Source organism: Mizuhopecten yessoensis, unplaced genomic scaffold (assembly GCF_002113885.1).
Source record: "Mizuhopecten yessoensis strain PY_sf001 unplaced genomic scaffold, ASM211388v2 scaffold9385, whole genome shotgun sequence".
Lineage (NCBI taxonomy): Eukaryota > Metazoa > Mollusca > Bivalvia > Pectinida > Pectinidae > Mizuhopecten > Mizuhopecten yessoensis.
This window is the reverse complement of record NW_018408021.1, coordinates 231,160-245,680: the sequence shown is the minus strand read 5'-3', so window position 1 is coordinate 245,680 and position 14,521 is coordinate 231,160. Positions and strand designations below refer to the sequence as shown.

The window sequence follows — 14,521 nt, the reverse complement described above, 5'->3', positions numbered from 1 at the left end:
CAACTCTGGTGCAATGTTGTAGAGGACTAAACACGTAAATTACACTTCATGTGCTTGTTTAAATACATTTACGACACAAATGTAAACACGGCCTACAAACGTCTAGGGTATAAAAGAACATCGTTAGGTCTGCTATAAAGAATTAAATAGAGGTTTTCACTTGACGGTCACTGGGACAAAATTAAATTGCAATTTCATACTATGTTCCAAGGGGACAAATCAACGAATGCACGTACAGGTATCAATCACAGCCCATGAATATTGTAAGGACGACACAGGCAAATTAAACAACCCTTCGGAATGGTCGGCCTAATGCGCCTGATCAAACCATTGAATGACAATCCATTCAGAAGAGAAGAATCATGATACATTCTGTATAAGTCCGCGGACCTCGATAGTCACGGGCCAGGTCGGACAACGAAGGGCATTGTGAGCCAAGCAACGCATTGAGACAGGTGAACGGCTACAGGTGTGGAGTTCCCTGTTCATACCGCTGATCGATTCAGGTGTATATTTTACCTGGGCACAACTTATAGACGAATCTACCTGCCAGGTAAGATTGTCAGTCGCTCAGTATATACGGGACTGGTACTTGGGAAAATTCTTACTGATGTAGTAGTGGAGGTGGAGTAATGGTGTTGTTGTTTACATGTGTCGGAAGAGGATACTTCACACACACTGTCGTACTCAAACGTGCTGAGAGTGACTAAAACACTCCACGTGTTTAATCAACATCTATACTGTGTACATATTCATTGTCAGGTAAGTGGATCGCTGTTTGGATTAACTGTAATACGACTGGCAATCACTTGACAGTTTCCGATTTATTTGATCAACACTGGAGAATCTTACTAGGAATATGAAAATATGTACAAGGACATGTAATAGCCACTAGAAGTTCCTTAATTATATTTAAAAGACGCTTTGTCACATAGTTGTGATATTCATGTCAGCTACCAAGTTACATATTAACGGTGTTTTTTTCTAATATCTAATATTTAATCATCATCTAATGGCCCCCGTTTCCGGTCATTAAAACTTATCATTGTGTATCTAAAGCATATCTTTAAATATTAAACGATACGATATGACACCTATAAAATTCTCCATATTACGTTTAAAATATTTTAACTGAAAATTCATACTAATACATCATCGGTTGTCGCCATTCTTGTATTTTGTTTCAGACGTACATATCAAATGAATCAGGTCATAAGTATCATACTTTAATGTATTTTGTATTCATGGGAGAGGTTTTACGATCAAAGCCTTTCTATGTATATATTTTGACCATCAAAGACATCTTCCGGTTTACACACATGTATGACAGATCCATCATAAACGTCAGTTTTTACCTCCCACTAAAACACAGCTCGGTATACACACCTGTCAGGAACAAAGACCTTCATTTGTACTCTGTTCATTATCGTCATTCTTCGTTAACCACCGTCATTAAGTACACCGCTTTGTCGCGGGACTATGCAAGTCCTAACCACACATCCTTATCTCATTGCGTTCTGTAAAAGGCAACATTTTATCTAATCACATACGTAATGTTACAAATATTTAGCAAGAAGAGAGAGAAAAAATATAGTGGTATGTTAAAGGGGTGGACATAATAGTCATGTACTTCACAATGTGTCTACCTTTTAAATAAAAAAGGTTTAAAAAATAAACCTACGGATACATAAGGCGTTACATTGACAAAAAAGTCAGGCATGTCATTGTTCGAATACATTTGATTTTATCAGTATGGTAATATCTGTCTTTGCATATCCCTGCTGTTTGTGATTTGTTATAAATGGAAATCTTTGTTCAAATCGACAAACATCCTGCTTCATATTTCAAAATAGAGATAAATATTAAAATCCCAGGCTATTTAAAATGTGATTATAATGTTTCTCACCTAAATTTTTCTGTCGGAAACACTTATCTGTGCATTTCATGGCAGATGATCTTGAGTTGTCATAGTAAGGACACTAGATGAGATAATATCAATATTCTGATAAATAATGCACAGATTTGTGATTAAAACGTAAGGTATTTCATGATTAACACTTTTAATGATATTCCTTATTTTTTCGAGAAATCGAGATCCTGCTTGATTATTTTTAAGTTATCAATAGTAACATCTTAGCATTTATGTTTCCTTCAGTTAGATATGCTAGTGTAACAGGTAGACACTTAATACATGTCACAAAAAACTTCTTCCTTAACATTAGCTATACTACTTCAAATAGTCATAATGTGCACCTGCTTAAAAACTGATGTTTGATATATTATGTTAAGTTTAGAAAAGTCCTTACTTAGGAAATGAATTCTCTCAGGAACGCGTGTATTCTCAAATCCAACATATTTCTTCTTAAAATCTCCTTGTTTTTTACTTTGTTTTACTTTGAAGATTACATTTACTTAAACAGTTATATCCCCTCAGTGTTCTCAATGAGGCGATGTTTTGGCCCTGACTTCCTTGTCGGATCCGAGCCAGTGGTTGTGATGTATTGAGATTCATCAGGCAGGTAGATAGGTCTCCCATCCGTGTGGGTCACCACTCCATCAAACGATACGTTTTAAAGGCCAGTATAAACGCTCGTCCACCAACGCATATACGTCAGTAACCTACCATATGCAATTGTGGGGAATAAGGGGTGTTCTTTTCAAATTTATTTTCACTTCGATCTGGTAAAGTTTCATTACTCTAAATTACATAATTAAGTTTAAAAAAATCCGGTTAAGCTAAATATATATATAATTTACATGAAATGCTTGTTTTGAAATAATTCATCTGTTGTAAAATTTTAAGGGTTTGAAAGCATGTGTCCACTTTAGCTGTATTTTTACATACGCTAAGTAGCACTTTAGACACGATTTTTTATTCGTTAGCCATTTAATATAACTTGAGTTCCAAACACTAAATGACCACAGCGTGCAGTAAATATTTACTTTTTTTACTTTTTAAAGTATTATCTATATTTTAAAATATTTCATAATTTTTCCCCTCTTTCCTTTTTCTACTTATAGTTTGAGTGGTGGTTGTATTTAACTATTTCAGATCTTACCTATATTTTCTTCTATTCTTCTGAATATTGACAGTGTTGTATAAAACAGTTTATTGATATTCATATAACATTTTAACAAGTAGCAATGAACAAGATGTGTGTATCTGTCATGCTATTACGTTGTCTTGTACATGTATGACGTGTAAGTCAACACACAATAATCTATATCGGGCGTGTAACCGTTCTCCTGATTACATCTGACAAGCCCCATATTCGTGTATCTATTTATCGGGGCGTACCAAACGATGCCATCATTGATCTGTTTATAATGTCTGCACTCCAATATACTGGTAATCCATTTATTGAAATGCTTTTTAGCATTCCCTTCCATGCACAACGTCCAGCGTAGTTAAAGGTTACTTAAAATATCCTACAATATGAATATACACATATGTGTGTGTGCGTCAGTGGGTGCAGGAACGCCTAACTATAAACCTTATTCAACCAGACAGAATTGTATAAAACCAAAACTCTATATAAACCATTCTCATTAACATAAAAATTGAATGAATACGCAACGAATAACGCTATTGATTTAAATAGGATGATGAAACCTCGGAAAATTTTACCGGATGCATGGAAATATATTATAAAACTTATGGAAAAGGCTATAATTTATTTTACCTAACTCGAGAATTTTTATAAACACCTAATACATGTAACTTGCGTCAATTTGTTTTATGTTACTTATTTCGGATGTTCTGATACTTTACTCATATGTAACATCATAATTACGAAACATATATATCAACTGAGTTTACGGAAAAAAGTTAGTATCACTTCTGACATTTTTGCCTGGTTTACGTACATTTTTGGCCCTCTTTACATAATGGTTTGTCCTCTGATACTGTTTTTCTGTATGATTTTTCATATATGTATGTGTTGTGAAAAGAAGTAATCAACAAATTTTGGTTCAAATTTATTTCATCAAAATAAGATCCATATCGAGGTTTAAAATAGCTTGTTAGTAAGTATTTTCAAAGATTTCTTTTTCTGCAATCAGTTTAATACATTCCATAAGGCCCAGGTGTTCGTTTTTCTGATCAGTAGTATTGCTATGATGAGATATACAAATGTATTTCAATTGGAAAGTATGCACTTTTATAGTAGTTCTGCATCATTTTAATCATCAGATCGCCATAGCAAAGTACACGGAACAAACGTGGAAAAACAACACCTGCGACACCTGTTAGGAACTGTTTATACTCATTTTCTACTCCAAATTAAATTTACCCGTGTTTTCACGGCTTTTTTCCTCTGTCGTGTAACAAAAACATTCGTTCTTATGGTCGAACACTGCCCATAAAAAAGATAGATTCGAAACCTGTCAAACTAAATGAATTTTGGTATAGAAAATAGGTCAACGGTGTCACTAACATATGTTATGGTGCCAGGATTTATTTCAATGCGGCCAATTATGTCACGTTTCAACTATTTCATTCAATAAATTATGTTGGTAATCATTTTAAATATTACTTTGTATCACGACAAACGAGGGGTGTGTGATATCTGGGAACAGAAGTACTACTATATAAAATCGTACACATAACCGTGTCCTCAATCTGTATAACACATGTCAGAATCTCAATACGTAAACGATTGGGGAGGGAATGGGGATAGCATACTGTATTTACAGTATGTACTTCTCGCTTTTAAAGTATATAATCGTTTAAATATTCCATCATTTATATATTGGATAAGAATACTGAATAACTAAAATAACTGGTAATAACCACATTTAATATGTAATAAAAAATATTTTTACTAATATTTGGGTTGGCTGTCATTAAAATAAAAAAAAATAATAACCTTTTGCTGGTCCCCGCGGTAGCATAACGTGTTAATTTGTATTGAACATGGCCTAACTATCAAACAGCGTGAACGGTTAATCACTTAGGCTTATACTGGCTTCATAAAGACATGTGATGGAGTAACAACACACTATAAGTCAAATATCGAGCCACAGAGTGCAAGTTTTATGTGAAATTGTGAAAGTCATTAATCACAAGGTATACGTAAAAAACTAATTCATTATCCAAAAAAGGTCGCAAATAATTTGTTTAGTATTCAAATCGGGATATTTCGGGTTAAAGTTCTAAATAGGAAAATAATAGAATGACTTGATATGACCTTTGTGTGGACAAAGGATACAGCACCCACTTGAATGGTAGAGGATTTCAACAGCAGGATATGTCAATAATAGTATTGTACGAATCTCGTTACAATGATACCGTTCATTCCAACGACATCTTCCACTCTGCATGCTTGATTGTTCAATAATCAAACATTTTGCCTGCCATTTTTTTTGGACTTCAAAGCCTTATAGCCGCAATAAATCACTCACTATTGTTGTTACTATTAAAAGAATGAAAATATTGTCAACGGCATTCAAGAAACAGGTATTTAAAAACAGATGTATCATAAGCGATGGTGTAATGCATAACACATTTGTATGAGAGTACATACAGTTAATTCACTTTTACTAAATATTATAAAATCCTTTAACTAAAATACGGGTAACAACGTTTTGTGCATAAACGTAATAACACAGTGTATGGCGTACGTAACAACACGATGACGTAAGGATGGTATACTTTAGTGTTAATAGATCATAATATATATGTTAAGATGAAGGGATTCTCCTTTTGTACATTGTTATCCGATTAAAGAGTTATTGCGACCAAGTCGGTAAACAGAAATATATAAACATATACACAGAGATAACAACAGGTTGTGTATATCATTCATGTATAGTTGACCACTCAATTTCTTTCGTATTTTTTTATTTATATATTTTCAAATGATTGAACTTCAGCCATTACCAATATCCTCACTATCCAATTTTGAATATATCAAGGAAACATATTTTTTGCTTTCAAATTCTTCCGTCCCCGATCATTACGTCATCAGCAATGTTATAACCCACGACAACAGTTCTGGTGTCACCAATACCTGGTTAACAGACTAATCGACACACCAGTGGTGTCAAACATATCTCAGTAGTCAGGAAACAAGTGGAGAATATATCTGTACCGGTGTAATCGTCGCGTCGTCCTGCCACTGTAAGATACCGTCAATAGATGTTTTAATACAGTGAGTATCAAAATATAATATCCTAATGATGATATTTATTCGAATACTATTATTGATATGTGTTATTTCTCTGCGAAGTTTTTATTTCTACAGGAAATATTTGTTTCTTTTAAAGAAGGATAATACAAATTTGTCATTCTACCGAATCTGAAGTATAATTAATATGTAAATTTCAAATTTCAAAAAACTGAGTAGAAAATTATTAAAAGAAATTTTCTTTCTAGTTTACCTATCTTTTTTTATATTTCTGACACAACTAAGTCTTAATCCGTTCAGTTCCAATTCAAACATATATCTTTACAATTCAGACTTCAAAATTTAGACTTTTTTATACTTATCAATGAGATGAGCACGTTTTCCCTAAATACTATAAACTGTAATGAAAATGAACGTCATATACTTCCCTTTTATCAATTACATCATTGATTATACTTCCAGTAGAATTAACAGAAAATGAAACTTCTGTATGTTGATCTTAATTAAATTAAAGTTGAAGTTTATTAATGTTGAAGTGCAACGTTTATGGCTAAATAACCCAAGAAGCGTGTTATCAATTCAATTTCTATCGAGTAAAACGAGTCTACCACATAATTCACATCATCACATTGAAAAAAACCCACTAAAGCATGAGAGCAAACCAACAAAATTATTAATTAAATATCTCTATTGAAACATGTAAGTTCATATTACTGAAAAAGAAGAAACTATCAAAGGAACTTGTTTTTCAATCAAAGTAACCCAGCGTTCCTTTTTTCAATAATAACTCCACAGTTTTCCTTTGAAGCATGTGCACCATGTTGTGGTTGACGTGCAGGAGCAGAAACCAGAATTTATGACAGGCTGTGAGCGCTGAATACTAAGTACCGCCCCCAGTTACTGACCGGATGCTTGATTTGCATGGAGTTTATTCACTATCTTATTGAAGTCCCATGGATGCATGGTGAATGACTGTGTGTTATATTAGCTTTATTAGGTTTCAAATAGTTTTTTACCGTTTTATTATAAAAATTCAATAAAATTCGCCTATAATAAAAACAAAAAATGTTTTCTTGTGAACTCGAGTGTAGAATTGCACAGGCTTCATTAAATACATTGTACCTCATATATTTGATATATTTTAATAACAAACTTAAAGTAGTTTAATATGTTCCTACACATTTGGTTTTAACCACAATGCGGCAATATAACAAACACTTGCTACGTGTTTCGTGTAATTGCACAGCTTTAAACAATTACACATTGTAATGTAATTACAGATTTTGCCTTGATGTAATTATAGCGTGTGTACAACAGACTTATTACAAGGTGAGAAGGTCTGCTGACACGTGTGTGTTAGGTCTGGTTAGGTGGTGATTTATGGAGGCCTGGTATCCATGGACAATACATTGTAAAACCTACATGTCCACTAATTCACGCATTGTCCGTCAAAATGGCAGATGACCCTTGTCCAGCCCAAGGGCACATGACAGTTTTATCGATCTTGGCAACAATTTGATCGATCAGTGGTCACAGATATATAACATCAAATAGAAATAATATTTATTCCGAGAAATGTAGAGAAATATGATATTATGTCTAAAAACATCAGTATAACATATGTTTTGATATTTATAGGTAAATATAACATAGTGCTGAGATATAGGATATTTCTTCATATAATATAAGTCTTCAGATTGTTGGCGAGCTTCTATTTCATATGAAATAGACAGAACTAGTCTAGCTATTTACATTTGATGACACCGTTACGCGATGGTATGCCACTCGTAAATAAAACTTCCCCACGAGTATGATAAATCCCATATAAAAATTTACAAACGAATTCAAAACTTCTTATCACATAGCGGTCAGCAGTTAGAGTAATCGCAACAACCATTTGTCGTAATACTGTGAACAGTTGGATGCAATGCTAGGTGTCATCACCATGGTGTTACAGTGAGTTACATGTAACACTATGAAGTCGGCACCAGATCTGCACTATCGTAAGGAGGCTAATACGCCAACACACCGCCTCCTCTAGTACACATACACACATGCATGGACGTTCCCAAATGACATTGCCTGATGGTAGGATGCTACTTAACAAAATAAAACCAATTATCGCATAACCAAACAATGATATCCACGAGCAATGTTTACACTGACCCTAGGGTCAACATCGCCATCGTGACTGTGTGTCTGGTAGGTTCAGTGTGACGTTACGGTACTCTAGTTACATGTATATTGTCTCAGTCGTGATATCATGAGATATTACGTAACAATATGACATGAGAGTTACACTTCACAGAGATTAAGTCATGGGATACATGTATAAAAAAAAACAAAAAAACAATGGTTTATTCTAACTCAACAGGTGATGGCGTGTTTCGTTTGATGCTTGCATTATTTGATTGCATCTAATATAAAATGAAATGTAAACATAAACTCACTGCTCTGTTTTGCATTTCGTGATCAAGCAGCATTCTTTCGAATAGAGCTGTAACTAAATCCTGCCATAGTATTACGTGAATTTCTGTATCACTGAGATCTAATATCGAACACAAACCACTGATTTAACCAATGTAATTGGAGGAAATACTTTCCTTTTGTACAACTCCATACCGAAAACATGAGTAGTGAATTTGGTTATACAATTACATCAGTTTTTGTCCCAACAACGAACTGAAAGGCGTTAATACAAAGTACGTTTCGACTAAAACGTTCATCCGATATATATCTATACACAAAGTCACACGCTAGGTCCAAACTACATGATATTAACACTTTATCAAAGACATAAGTAAATAATAACTCAAAACACCATTTATATCAATTTGTCAAATCTGCAGTGGGCGTATGTTGTGTTTTTCACCGTATTTCCCGTGAAAGCTTAATAATAATCCATCTTAAATTATATAACAGACCGAAATTTAAAATACTATGGGATACCTGTTAAATTTCCATACAACTAATTAAAGTATTTCTGCTGAAGAACGGAACATTATAATGACCATAGAATGTCACATTTTTTTTGTAATAAAACGTACATATAATAATAATGCTATGAAAAATGTAAATTTGCCAATGGTTTGTATAAGAGATATGTTTATTTACATATGCACACAATAGTCTCGTGTCGCAAACCGCTGCTTCACAATCGGTTATAGTAGACCACTAAAAACATTATTAGACAACACAAACTATGGCATTTGTCAATGAAAACTAAACAGTTACACAAGACGAGGGGAGGGGACGGGATGACGGGGGTCATTTCTGGCACTATGTAAACGCTAGGCTAATAAAAGTCATTCAAGTATGTGCATAGGAAAATATTTATCAAAGTTTTGGGTGGGTTATTGTGTAAACCTCTGTCATAATTACCTTTCACGGGGTTGGGTTTTTTTCCCTCGTCTCGGGGAGCTGAATTGTTATATATGTTTACTTTACGTTGAAATTCCGAAACGGTATTGAAGTGCCCCGGTTCAAACAAACAGTGACCATAGAATTCTGTGTTTTGACAAAAGGCGGTACATTGTGTGGCTCTGCTTCGAGTCAATAGAACAGGAACGGTTACTTTTTAGAAGAAAATTAACGTTTATTGTTAGAATATTCAATTAAATTCTATAAACCAATCTGCACAGTTGACATATCAAAATCTGTGCCCGAAAACCGAGTGTCTTATCTAGTGTGTCATTGTGTTGTGTTTATTTAAGCACGTGGCGTGATCCATATTCGGATAAACATAGAGATAATTACACCGCACGTGCAGCGAAGATCATTAAAAAGAATATTCAGATTTGCGAAGTATATTGTATAATATTGACTATAAATGTCGGTACTGTAACAGCTTTACGCTCTACCTGTCTTGGTAAATATATATATTTATCTCAATTCAATATCATTAGTAATCAAAACTTAGACATATGCTGTTTAATATACAAAATATGTATATATATGCGAATTTTTATAAATCTAAATATGATCAAATACATATTTAAAACGCACAAGCATTTTATTGGTATGTTCAAGTTTCTAGAATATGTACACGTTTACTTAACTCAAGATAATTGTTTCCACATCTAGTATACATAATACATAGCACAAATAAATCATTTTAAACAAAGAAAGATTTTTCCATTAATTATGTTCTTAATCTAGAAAATTCATGTATAGTAGTGTTACTTAGTTCATTTCATATTCACAATGATAATCTTTGTTACTGAACTAGATACATGATATATAACTGATGTGAGTTAGTGAACTTTGCATCACGTTCTACAAATAAAAGTGTATACTATTAAAATGATAAATAGATTGTTGGCAAATACAATTCACATCTTTAAAACCCCATATGTATTGGTACATTACAGTAAATCACAGCAGACATTATCTATGTATAAATGTACGTGTATCGAAAGATCTAAACCTTGAGTATGACGAGATATTCAAACTTAACAAATCATTAAACAGTTTACATAATAGTCACAATACCACCATAGAAACAAAATGTCTGCCCCTGAAAACGGGTTTTAAATCCTTTTACCTCTTAAATACAATTATGGTCAACAAATCGCATATACTTGTAGTAGTTGATGGGGAAAAAAGAACAACAAAAATATAATTAAAGAGATGAAAGCTGATGATGCTTTGAACATCTTTGATGCCAGACAGTTATGTGTGGTTATGGAAGACTCGAGTATTAGTCAGTATTGACAGTGTCATAGCGGTGAGGCATCCAGTGTGTTATCGTTAATCAAGGGTGTATATGTATATATATATATCGATAGCATTAACATTATCCATATTTCATATAAAATTATAGTTAACCCTATTAATCATACACGCTAACGTATCGATTTCTTCATGACACGTGCACCCAATAGCTATATGCTGTTTTTATAGATTCATGTAGTTTTGTATTCTAGACTCTCTGATAAAAAAAAATGTTGGTCTATTCAACAAATATAACAAACCAGGCCACGTTTAATTTGCAAATTTGCATTTGTCTTTTACATTTTCGTTTTTCTAATGTTATTGCCTGAAACTGTTTTATCGAATATTCTGTGGCCGTAACGGCTTCTCCTGTGTGGATTGGTAGTTAAGAATGTCATACTTCTTATTATTTTTATTTCCAATGTTACTATATCAGTACAGTATTCATATTTGTTATAAAGCATAAACAACACGTATTTTATGATATATACCTTTTTATTATAAAACAAACATATTAATCATTTTATAATCTGAAACTACTGTTACAGTATTCATAAATAAATGTATATGTATTGGTGCAATACATATTAAACAATGCATATACATTTATTTATGAATACTGTAACAGTAGTTTATCTAAAAATATTCCTTTTTACAATATTCTTAATAATCAATCAATTGTCATTTTGTGAGTGACAATTGATTCGTCATTTTCATTTTACTTTCTGAGAGAACATGTATTGCACTTTCATCGCAGCTTAATTTCTCATCATGAACTAATTAAAAATAAGATGTTTAGATAACTTTATGCTAAGGTCATTAAAACTTCCTTTTCTGATTTTGAAGAAACTACTTTGATTAATAGTCAAATAAAGAATCATATATTTTTATATAAAATATATAAAACTCCAATGTAGACTGTTTTGCCATATAAATAGTAAAAACTACCATTTTCATCATGACAAATATAACCAAAATGCTGGGAGGCAAGATATGATATATAGAAACATGAAATTAAAATTGAACTAAATGACATCAGGTACATAGAGTAATCATTACTTGAGGCATTCTTTTCTTTTGTCTCTGCATTTATCATGCCAAGTTTATGGCTATATTTTCTGCACTCGAAATATTTATCTTAACAATTCGTACCAAATTATCTTTTGATGAATTTTGAAACATTGGAAATACAAAAGATGTGTATAATGTTATAATGACACGGTATTTTAAAAGTGAAAAAGTTCAGTTTGTTTAAACAACATTTATTTTATATTGATGATGATCAAAATAATATAAATAACAAACAGGATTCGAAACAAACAAATTGGAATAGTTTTGATACGTATATATATTTGATTAATTTAAATAGTGAAGAATACAAAATAATGCATATACCTGTATGTGTAATTATAGGGAACATAAATATCTAAATAGTATTATTTTGAAATGACATTATTAGTTTATTATTAGTGGTCATATTGATATCATATATGTATGTCTATTGCGTATGAATCATACATTTTTATACCGTTATGACAACATATGACGACTCTTTATCACCAAGATTATGTAGTGTATTACAGCTACTGATTATATGGATAAATATTATTGACATTACTGATAACGGTTTGGTATGTATCATGTTTTGATCGACAGGTGATACAACCTGCAGGTATGATATGGACATCGGTCCAGGTACCCGTTGGTCAGTCCAGGTGTCAATCACCAGTGATATATAGGTAAAACGTTACCTGTCATTCAGACTAATTTGTTTACCTGTGGTGATTGATAGTCACTGATGTAAACAAACCAACTTGTCTGGTATGTCACTGCTCTCACAGATGTCGTACTATGAAATATGGTCTTTCATGAACTCTGAAATCTTATATAGTAGTAAGTACAACCATTTCACTAGATTTTTTAAAGCAGGTATTCGGTACAGGAGGAAATAGTCTTTATCATTGTTGTGTCTGGTATTCAGTTTCCGTTCCTGGCGATCATTTATAGATCATACCAGTGGTGAGTATTATTGTTTGCTGTTTCGAGGTTTGGGAATGATGTTCTATTAATTAAAGTGCTACTTTTACATAAAATAACTGTTTCGTTTCAATATTATTTTATCTTTCCAAAATTAATCACTCCATATGTGAATAGCTATATCGTAGATAAAGATCTGTTTTTTTTTAATCAATTAGCATGTTGAATGCTTTATCTTAAAAAATAAATATGAACGTGGATTGCTGTACATCTATCACTTTAAGTATTGTAATATTGTACATAATCTTCTAGTTAAGGGTTGTTTCAGTGTAAACAGTCTTCTTAATGATTGCTTTAATTGAAAGAATAATATAAGATAGGGATTATTGTACAGAATCGAGCTCCATGTATATTTTGCTATTGTAAAGAATAAATTTGCATATGGATTGCTTTCGGATAAATGAGCAGTTTATATCATTTGTGAATCGTTTGATCTTATATAATCAATTAAGATATGGATGTTGTTCGTGCACGCGATCAATTAATATAACGATTGCTATATTTATTGAAAACAGTAAATTACGAATGGGTTGTTTCATTGCAAATACTTGTAATCAGTTTTGGGGCTAATCGATATGTTCATTGATTATTTGCACCAAACAATCTTTAAACCTAATAATGATTCGATACAAGTAACATATCAGCCAATGGCGTTAATAGTTCACCTTTTGTTTGAGTTTTAAAATGTACAATGCATGTAAGCTATTTGTCATTATCTTAGAATCATAGCAACAAATCAATAGGTCCATCATTTAGCACATGGGGACCAAAGTTTCATATAAAAACACTTGTTGATATGCATTCTGTTTCTGATCTTTCCTGGTAACATCTCTTCATATCAACATTCCTAAAATCTTGATACAAACAATAATAATGTATTGGCTTTCTCAAATATGTCAGTGGTCTCCCCTGTGTAGGGTGGGTATCGTCAGTGCTGTGGGTTTGATAAAATACTTTATAGGTCGATTTCGAGTTGATGGTTAGCACTTTGGGTGTCGTTTCCATTGGTATCAACTTGTTCTTTCCACATAACCTTTGTCCCCTAAAAAACATTTAAACGTAATGCCCTGTTTCGTTCTAATTCAAATGCACTCGTTTCCTTGGACGTCAATAGCGGTAGGAGGAACAGAATTTCCTGACAATTCGTATCGTCCGTTTTTGATATTTCGAGATTCAAATAAAATTGTCGTTAGTAAAAGATAAAAAAATAACTACAGAAAGGTTTAAGTTTTGATATTGTTCATATAGCGGAAATGTGTGCGAGGAAAACGCAGATAAATCATTATTAAGGCGAAATAAACATTAAAAAGCATTTCAGATCGGACAATGTATTTACATAAAATGGTTACACTGTGGTATTGTGTGTTATTTACGATTATGCAGTTGGTGAATTGGACTATAAATTTGGTATCCTGGCCCTTTTGAAATGTGAGGATTGTTTTTCGAGCGCTTCAGGCCAGAGACTGGTGAGATAATAACGTCTGTATTTGAGGTTAGTATTCAGGTAGCAGTGTAATTTATATACCCTAGTGTTGTTATTATTCACCTAACCTTTGACCCTTGGTGTTATACGACCATTTAATAGTAGTGTCGGGAGCACATAACACATAGCTGTTTGCAGATGTATATGCAAGTAGTGGAAT

The 14,521-nt window shown here is 32.7% G+C and overlaps 1 protein-coding gene across 4 annotated transcripts in view; it reads left to right on the top strand.

The window, feature by feature from the left end:
- Nucleotides 1-315: 315 nt before the first annotated feature.
- Nucleotides 316-14,521, top strand: part of LOC110457946 (four-jointed box protein 1-like) — a 33,045-nt gene continuing 18,839 nt past the window's right edge. Inside the window, exon 1 of one of the 4 annotated variants that reach the window (XM_021509454.1) lies at nt 316-553. The gene's annotated coding sequence lies outside the window, so the exon portion shown is untranslated. The other 3 variants (XM_021509452.1, XM_021509456.1, XM_021509457.1) reach the window with 3 other exon arrangements.